The sequence below is a fragment of the Tenrec ecaudatus genome, chromosome 11, assembly GCF_050624435.1.
Source record: "Tenrec ecaudatus isolate mTenEca1 chromosome 11, mTenEca1.hap1, whole genome shotgun sequence".
NCBI classification, from domain to species: Eukaryota; Metazoa; Chordata; class Mammalia; order Afrosoricida; family Tenrecidae; genus Tenrec; species Tenrec ecaudatus.
Window position 1 is genome coordinate 40,581,071 of NC_134540.1, and position 9,719 is coordinate 40,590,789.

The 9,719-nt window shown below is 37.4% G+C and overlaps 1 non-coding gene across 1 annotated transcript; it reads right to left on the reverse strand.

Annotated features, from left to right (window-relative positions):
* Positions 1-1,128: 1,128 nt before the first annotated feature.
* Positions 1,129-1,262, reverse strand: LOC142462007 (small nucleolar RNA SNORA15). The gene has a single exon (XR_012787157.1). It is a non-coding gene; the product is annotated as a small nucleolar RNA SNORA15 (small nucleolar RNA).
* Positions 1,263-9,719: the final 8,457 nt, after the last annotated feature.

Genomic DNA, 9,719 nt, shown 5'->3' on the forward strand with positions numbered 1-9,719 from the left:
CCTGAGAGAGAAGAAACTTACACAAATCACAGAGTCATAAAGCATTTGCATTTTAGAGTTGGAAGGGATTTAGTTCAACACTCTTATTTCACAGAAGAGGAAATTGAATCATGTTCTGCTAAGTGCTATGGTATGTAGTGCATGTTTCCAAAAATTGCAAGCAACTTTTCAGAACCAGCCTTACATATTAGATAAAATATATCAGTCTTCTCTTCCTGTCACTTAACCATAATGCTCTTTATCCCTTGACTTCCTTGCTATTATTATTTTTATTTTGTTCATTAATAAACTGTCTTCCATTTTTCAAGCATATTACTGGACAAGGAAATTGTATGATCTTCACCTTTAAGAAGCTTATGATCTAATAGGTAAGATCGGAAATATAAAAGTGACTTACAATGCAAAGATAGCAACTGAATAAAGGGGGATTCATTTGTGGTATTATGATTCCCCATTAAAGCAACAACTGATCCTTTCTCTAGATCTCGAGGGGAATATGAAATCTAAGCGTAATCTTAAAGCATGAATGAGTCAGAACTATTTAAATAATTAATATATGATGAGATAAATGTTTCATATATATTATGGTGTATGTGTAGAGACAGGAACAAGGAGAGAGATTGATATATAGGCAATAATTTTAATATAATAATCCCATTAAATTGATATTTTTAAATATCCTTTAATTTTTTCTAGCTGTATTCGCTGCCAATAATCTCTACTTCGTGTCATGGCCTGTTGTAAATGGTGTGGCCCTCCCTTGACTTGGCTCTGACTGAAGGTATGACACGGTGAAGCATGACCTGCCTCTGCACAGTCTTGGAGATTGCTAATGTCATCCAACCCATTGCTGCACCACTTTACTTTGAGCACCTTCCAACCTAGGGATCATTTTCCAACAGTATCATTAACAATATTTTGTTGTGATAAATAAGGTTTGTCACTGGGTAATTGTTGGAAATACATTACCAGGCCTTTCTTTCTACTCTGGGAATCTGGAAATTAGATTAGAAATTATTTATCCATGGTGGCCCTGCTGGTGGTATTTTTAAGAAACATAGCAAAGCGTCTAACATCACAGTCACTATACTATAACAAACTTTTAGATTTTTTTTCTTCTTTTTTGTTCTTTGTGTTCACCTTACAGATGATATGCCATGAAGAAGACACAGCACACCAGAAGTGCGTTAAAGGGCAATGATACTGTGGCATGTGTCTGGTTGTGTAGATTACAGATTAAAAAACATAGTATTCAGTCATGCGTACTTTTAGATTTATTATGGGTTATGGTTTTAAACACTGATGTTGATAAAGCTCCAATTTATATCTTAAGATCACTCTTTTGCCCCAGACTGGTTCATCAGGCTACAAACTCAGTAACTCTATTAGAATTCTAATAACCATCTAAAAGTCAAGATCTGTGATTTCTCTGTACTTATGTACCACATCTATTTGCTTTCTCTTATTCCATGTCTTTAAGCACGACTTCTTAAAGACTCATTTATTTTGATCTACCCTTGTCTTCTTCAAACTGGTCTCTTCTTAACAGTTAGAAACATCTTATTTAAACATAAGTTCCTATGTTACACCTTCGCTTAAATGAATGCAAAAACGTCTCATGTCACCTACAGTAAGAGGCACAGTACTTTCTATACCTCGTGCCCTTTTAGTTCATTATTATCTATTTGTTCTGGTCACCAACTTCTCCCTCATGATTCACTCTTCATTAGGTACACGTGCATCTCACACTGTGTTTCAAGATTATCGGGCATACTCCTACCACAAGATATTTTGTATTTGACATTTTCTCTGCAAGGAATATTTTGCCCTGGATATAAACAGAAAGGCTCACATTTTTGTTTTCTTTTTGTCTCTACTTAAATATCACCTTTGCAATGTGGATTTCCCAAGACAACTCCTCTAAAGTACACTTGAGAGAATGTAGTTCATTCTTCTCTAAATCATGAATATCTCATTTGAATTTGTTTGTTTGTTTTGTGCCGTGCACAGGATAGACTAGAATGTAACAGTTATAGGGGCAAAATTCCTTAAACTCCAAACTTGGCTCTCACAGGTTGGCATAGAGCAGCTCTAGCACACCACCCCTCCGAGATACCTATAAGGAGAGTGCAAGTGGACAGCCCCTGCTCCGAGTTACTTTCACATCATTGGAAATTCCACGATTAGAAGTGCCTTAGAATAAGCATTGCTTTTTCTTATCTAATGGCTGGTACTCTGGAAGAGAGACACAGCAAGTTAAATGAATTATTAATACTCGACAACCTCATTTAATTGGATAATTTGTTTCCATGATAACTACCTATTTTATTTCAGTATGTTATCATTTTGTTTTTACTAAAAATAAGGATTTAAAGATAAGAAATGGGTAATTTTGTGGGGGAAATTACCTGGTTGAAAGAGTCCACGTAGAGAGTAAGGAAGCCAGAGAATATATTGATAGATAAAGATTACACTACCCATGGCTATTTTACTTACGAGATACGAACACAGTCAGGAAATTTAAACAGCAAGAGTTTGCAGAAGGTGAAAGACTTGTTTAATTCTCAGAATAGCAATCCAGAATAAAGCAGAGCAGTTCAACTCATGGCACGTATACTGCATATTGCTATCCATATAAACTGATAATCATCCTTACCTTGTAAGCTTTCCATACAGAAAATGAATTAAAGTATGAGCTCAATAATAGTTCAAAACATCAGATTTTACATTTGACAATAGTAACTATTTTACTTAGGACCAGCTTTTACAGGCAAGAATGATGGGACTGTCTTACATGCTGAGAGAGTTAAGGTTTATTGTGCCAAACATATGTGGGGTTAACTGACGAGCAGAGAGATAAAAGACTCAGTGAAACCTTCCTGGTTCTCAGGTCTCTTGCTCTATGATGGTTGGACCAGGGTGTAGCTGTATTAGCAAGTTCCCTGCTTCAGATGGCAAGGCTCACTTCCTGTGTGACATCCCTAGGAGAAGCCACATGGACCTACCCGGGTACTGGAGCAGCTGAGAGGAGATCCCTGCCAGCGCTGAGATGCTTACACCACACTGGATTCAAAGACTACCCACTGGCCTGTGCGAGCCTCCTGCATTCCACATCAATGTGCATGTTTTGTGGGTTTGAGGAGGATTTTGTAGATCTGTGTTGGATTTATGACCTAAGTCAGATTTCAGGGAATGTACTGGACTGGGTTGGGATGCTTTATGAATGTACACTTAACCTATATATAAAACTCTCTTACATATATGACTTTCTGTAGATTGGTTTCTCTAATTTACCTAGACTAACACACATATTTTGGACTTGTTTTCAGGAGAAACCAGACTCCAAAGGAACTCATGCTTGGTAAAATACAGAGATAGAAAAAGTGAGGCAGGCCCTCATGAAATTTAGTGATACTGTGGGTCCAAGAATCGGAGCTGGCAGTGGTTCGTCCTGTTGTCCATAGGGATCACTGATTTGGAACTGATTAGATGGCACCTAATGACAATAACAGCTTTCAGGACAAGTTTTAAATTCAGCTTTTAATTGGTGAGTTACATTGATAACATTCCATTGCCTCATAGAGAACTCTGAATACTGACCTCAGTTTATATTTTACACATAAAGTAATATGCAAGCGTTTCATGATGAGATTTTTATATTACATATTTGAGAAAGGCATCCTCTCCCTTAAAATTAGGCACATTTTCAGACTTAGCTTAATCTTAAACAGATTTAAGAATGTAGTACTGGAAACAGGGTCAGGTCTATTAGTTGATGCCCATCTGAAATGAATGTGAAGGAAAGTCAACAGGTGATAGATACAAATACATTTTTGACTAGTAAATCCATCACTCTCAAAAGATACCGTGCCCCAGGTGACAGTTACAATTTCAGAAATATTTAAAATGGGAGTATAGATATCTATGTAAAAAAAATCTATGTCATTTAGCCAAAGCTAGTGAATAAACGTGAGATGTATTTTTCTGGGCATCCCCTTTGTTTGTAAAAATCAGTAGGCATTATACAACTCACATTTAATGTACACTTCTGGCTAAAGAAACACAACAAAAATCTTGAATATTTGACGTAAAGAAGTTCACAATAACTGAGAGGATGCAAAAGTAAACAGGCAAGCATTGGGGAGTTTGTTTCAAATGAGTGAGCAATTATTAAGGAGTTTTGCTTGAGTGAGACCAAGTCAGCGTTGTAGGGGGTATCAGTTGAACTAAAGATTCCGGACTGATTAAGAGCAGCTGGTAGAGGGAGGGATCGGGAAGTACATAATCAGCCTATGCGAAGTCAATATAATTGGCCCAGACTCTCCCAGGAGCCTCTGCTCCTTCCTAGTTCCACAAGACACTTTTAGAAAAGGGATTAACTCTCTGCCATAGGGATGTGTGATATGCTGCAGAATCATCTTAGAGTAGCTCAAAACTGTTGTTGCTAGAAATTACCTGGACCAGTCATGACATATCACAATGAGAAATAGCTTCAAAACAGCTCGGAAACCAGATGCAGAAAAATTCCTTCTGTCTTTGCTCCAGGAGAAAATGCCAAAAATGTACCAGTGTATGTTTGAGAAAATCCTTTACCATATCTGCTATCTGTTGTACATTTTGCTTCCAAGAACTTTAAGTCATTTTGCAATGTGGATTTCACAGCCCTTCAAACCCTCATAGTAATAGGCAGCATTAAAAACATTATTGATACCTTATTAAGTATCACTAAGACCTGGAAAATCCTGAATGTGGCTTGTTAGTGTCACATGATTTAGCACCTCTGCAGTGCATATATGTATGATTGGCATAAAGAATGAGCCATGTGAATATTCAAAAAGGATTTCTGAATAATCTCATTCAGCTACATTATAACAGACAAAAATAGTTAGAAATTATATTTTCAAACATTAAAGAAAATGTATATCTACAAATATGAAGGAACTTCAAAAAGTTTATGAGAAATGGAATAAAAAAAAACGCAATTCTTTGCAAACTTTTTTGAAGCTTCTAGTGTATCAGAAAAGAGAGTCAACATAAAACCTACCATAAGTTTAGGAAGATGTATTTATAATTATATAAGATTTTCAACTATTTGAGGAAAATATTAAAATTTAAGAGATTTAGAAAGAGATGAAAGTTATGAAGGACTTATTTTATTTTAAATTTAATATTTGGGCTAATCTCTTATATAAAATATTTGGTGTTAGGTCTAATTATTAGAACTATTAAATAAGAGATAATAGTAATAAAATAGTTATACCTGTGTATGTCGCATGAGCAAGACTTCCCTGTGGCTTTCCAAGCTTGTAATTGTTTACCGGAGTAGAAACAATCCTCTTTCTTCTCAGGCATGTCTGGTGATTTTGAACTGCTGACCTTGGGGTTAGTCACACAACCAGTCTAGTCATGTAATTTTATTTATTAGACTGTTCACTGCAAGGTTAACAATTTGAAGCCACCATTGGCTCCCTCCTCAGGAGAAAGATGAGGCTTTCTACTCCTGGAAAAAGTTGAGGCCTCGTAAACCCACAGACAGTTCGACTCTGTCCCACCTGCTCACTTAGTGAAGATCAACTGGATGTAAGGGAGTTTTTGAGCATGAGCAATATACAAGTTACCTTTATATTCTGGGTCTCTGGGGGAAAGATGGGGCTTTGTACACCCATAAAGAATGACAGTGTTGGAAACTCATGGGCTGTTCTACCTTGTCCCCTAGGGTTGCTATGAGTTGGCATCAATTCCATGGCCATGAGTTATTTATTTAGCTAGTTAATTAATTAACTTATTTATTCCCCCCTATGTTTCTGTAATAAACTAATTACTGTAACTGAGTTTTACCAACTATACACTTCCCTTTAGACATCCATGCTGTTAGCTCTGGGGTTCTACTTCTAGACTTTAAGCAAGATTTGTGTCCTGACTCTTGTCATTTTCTTCTCACATAAAAAATATAGCATTTTTGAGTCAAAATGGCTAGTTCTTAAAAAGTGATAAACTGATGGTATTTAGACTAAAGATTCTCATACTTTACAAATCACCTGGAGCTTTTATTTAATAAAGCAATTTTCCACCTGGGGGTGTGGGGTGCAGCCTAAGATTGTGTACAGCAGTATTTCTCTGCTGCTCTCAGGTGGGTAAGTATCATTCTGTTAATCTATCAGTCACATTGTGCATAGCAAGGGTTTAGAATTTAGTTGCTATTAATTTTTTCTTATCATTAAATTTAGGTAAGTGCGTGAGTTCAGGTAGACTAGAGAAACAAATCCATAGAAACTCATACGTGTTCAAGAGAGTTTTATATAAAGGGTAATTATACATTAAGAAAGCATCTCATCCCAGTCCAATTCAAGTCTGCAGGTGCGATGTTAGCCCATATTTCTGATACCAATCTATAAAGTCCTCTTCAGACTCACAAAACATGCAATGATGCCAAATGCAAGAAGATCACAGGACAGTGGGTAGAAAATCTTTGGGTTCAGTGGTGTTGTAAGCATCTTAGTGCTGGCAGGAGTCTCTAAATGGCTTCTCTGGCTTTACAGGTCTGGTTACATCAGGGTAGGTCCATGTGGCTTCTCCAGCTCAGGGCACTAGAGTAGTTCCATGTGTCTTGTCAGCTGCAATGTCTCCCAGGGAGTGAACCACAAGAGAGAGCCATCTCAGGCCTCCAAGGAGGAAATACAGGATCTCCCAGAATTCTCAGGAGAAGGCCATGCTCACACAGAGGCCTCATTGGCTATTATCTGATTGACAGGCTAGACTCCACCCCTACACTCTTAATCCTCAAATTGACAAACGATTATATTACTACCACATTAAGGCCCCAAACTTGCAGATTGTGTGACTTCAAGAGAACTCTTAAAAGGGGGTGGTGAAATGGGTAGAATTTCAAATACCCAGTGGAATTCTGAAATTGTGAAGCCATTGAGATGGATAAAGACCTGATGCTATTCTCCTCAAATAACCTTTAGATTCAAAATCTCAAACCAAAGTGTTCCCTGGAAGTTGGCTTTAAACTAAACAACAGATTGCCTTAATTAGTAAAGTAAGTCTGTCTTCAGCATTGAACTCATTCAATTAGCAAGTGATGCTAGTAAAGGTATGTGTGAAGCTTCCACATTACAGACCATTAGCTTGGTCATTAGATGCCGGTCTCTTTCACCTTTGCAAAACATATATGGCAAACAGGATTAGGTTCTCAGTGTCTTAGAATATTTTTGCAAAATGCTATTTTGAAGAAGAAATTTTAGCATCACATTTTAGATAAGAATGTATAGAGGAACTAAGACTTGTTCTGTGATTTATTTGTTTCAGGTTAGCACATGCATTTTTGGAGGCATGTAATATATGAAATCCTTGTGCCTCTGTAAGTTAGATCTTGGGCTGCTATCCACAAGGTTATTGGTTCAAAGCAACTAACCTCTTCATTGGAAAAATGTAAAGCTGTCTGTTGCCATAAGCATGTAGTGTCAGAAACCCTGTATAAGGTTTCTCTGAGTCAGAGTCAATTTGATGGCAGTGAAATTTTTGTTTTTATTACATGTATCCTGTAGGATTCTGAGTCATATTAATTGTATGAATTCTATACTCTGTACAAAATTCATGATCAGCAGATTGTGGTAGTTATACAATTTCATGTCAAATTGATAAATAAGAATGAAGGGGTGGAGTCTAGTTTGTTAATCAGGTCAGCCTGGTGATCCTTCCTTGTGGGCATGGCCTTCTCTTGAGGATTCTCAGAGTTCTCTTCCTCCTTGGAGGTGGGACACATTCTCTCTGTTTTGCCTTCCTGTTGACAAGACCCATGGAGCCATGCTGATGGCAGCCAAAGCCCTGGAGGTGCTTCTACTGCCCGTGGATCTACAAGGCTTTCCAACCACTGGCCTGTGATCTTCCTGAATCTGGTATCATTGCATGTGCTGCATGAGTCTGAAGAGGAATTTATAGAATAGTGCCAGACATGTGGGCTAATATTGGACTTATAGACTTGATCTGGACTGGGCTGGGATGTTTTCTTTTCTTTTATTTTTTAAAAATCATTTTATTAGGGGCTCATACAACTCTTATCACAATCCATACATGCATCAATTGTGTAAAGCACATTTGTACATTCATTGTCCTTATAATTCTCGAAACATTTGCTCTCCACTTAAGGCCCTGGTATCAGCTCCTCATTTTCCCCTCCCTTCCCACTTCCCTCTGGATGTCTTCTTAAAATACAATTGCTCTTTAAAATAAAGCTTACTTTTATACACATATGAGCATCTCTGAATTTGTTTCTCTAATCAACCTGACCTAACACACAGAAGGTAATATTCTGGTAACCAAATATTTAGTAGATGGTTCATTCTTTCAGTAGTAGCATAGAAATATTAGTTGCTGTATATTTGCTGCAGGAAGATTTGCATGCTTTGGTATGTGCTAATACATCAGAACATGCTTCACCCCACTGAGAGGAACAATATTCCTATAAAAATAGTTGCATTCCCTATAGAAAATTAGGGAATGTTTTCTATTTCTTCAGACAAATATTATTATTAATAAAATCGCACAAACTCACAACTGGTTATCATTGCTAGCCTCTCAACCATTCAATTATCATCTTCATATTTGGGAAAGTACAATCATGGGCTCAGGCACAGGAGCAATTTTAAGGATAGGGCAGGACGATGAAGCGTTTTGTTCTGTTGTGCATAGGGACACTGTAGGTTGGAGCCGGCTCAAGGACACTGAACAACAACACAATAAAAGCAAATGCAAGCTCCAGACATATAAGTCTTCTTGCTTACCTATCCTTGATTTATTTTTTTACAGTGTCTATGAAGCTGTAAACAAATCAATTTCCTCTGCTAATATGCTTAATTAGTACCTAAAAGGTACTTTTTCTGTTATTGAGTTGGAAAGTCAAAAAGTAAAAAAAAAATGCAGACACTGTCAATTATAATATCGATTATGACCACTTCACACTAAATGATCTCCAGTATCCGGAAGCAGTGTCTACCTAATGTCAAAGCAATTACTCACAGAATTTTCAAGTTCACAGAATTTCAGTGAATGAGAGGTGCAATGCCCCCCGACTGTTTGTTCCAAGGAAACAGATCACGGACCTCAGATCGCAGGTTGAGCCACCAAAGTTGAGTTCCAGCTGCAGGCCCAGCAGAGTCAACCAGAAGGAGGCAATAAATAGAGCATGAAAGAAAATTGCAAATTCTGTCTTCATTGGGAAAAGAAATGACATAAGGAACTAAAGTAAAAATGGGGGTGGGGACAAAAGAAGTCAGGGTAAGCTTTCTATAGGTAGCCCAAATTACCAAACCCAATTTTTAAGTGACCACATTAGCAATTTACATATATACGTACTATAAAAACATTTAGAAAAGAGGTATCATACACACAATTTATAATAATGTAAATACTGTGTTTTCAATTTATTATGTCACTTAAATATTCAGATCATGAGAGACCAAGGACTGTCCCTGAAAAGGATCACATGTTTAGTATGAAGGAGAGGGACAGCAGAAAGGAGGAAGCCGTGGACAGGATGATGGGCACAGTGGGTGAAGCAGTGCACTCCAGCAGAACCACCATTGTGCCGATGGGGCCGTGTCTCATTCCATTGTGCAGAGGGTTGTTCTGATTTGGCACTGATTCGGCAGCACTTAACAAGGGCAAAAACAAGAAAATACTTGAGACAGTGGTATTGCACTAACCCAAATAATAAT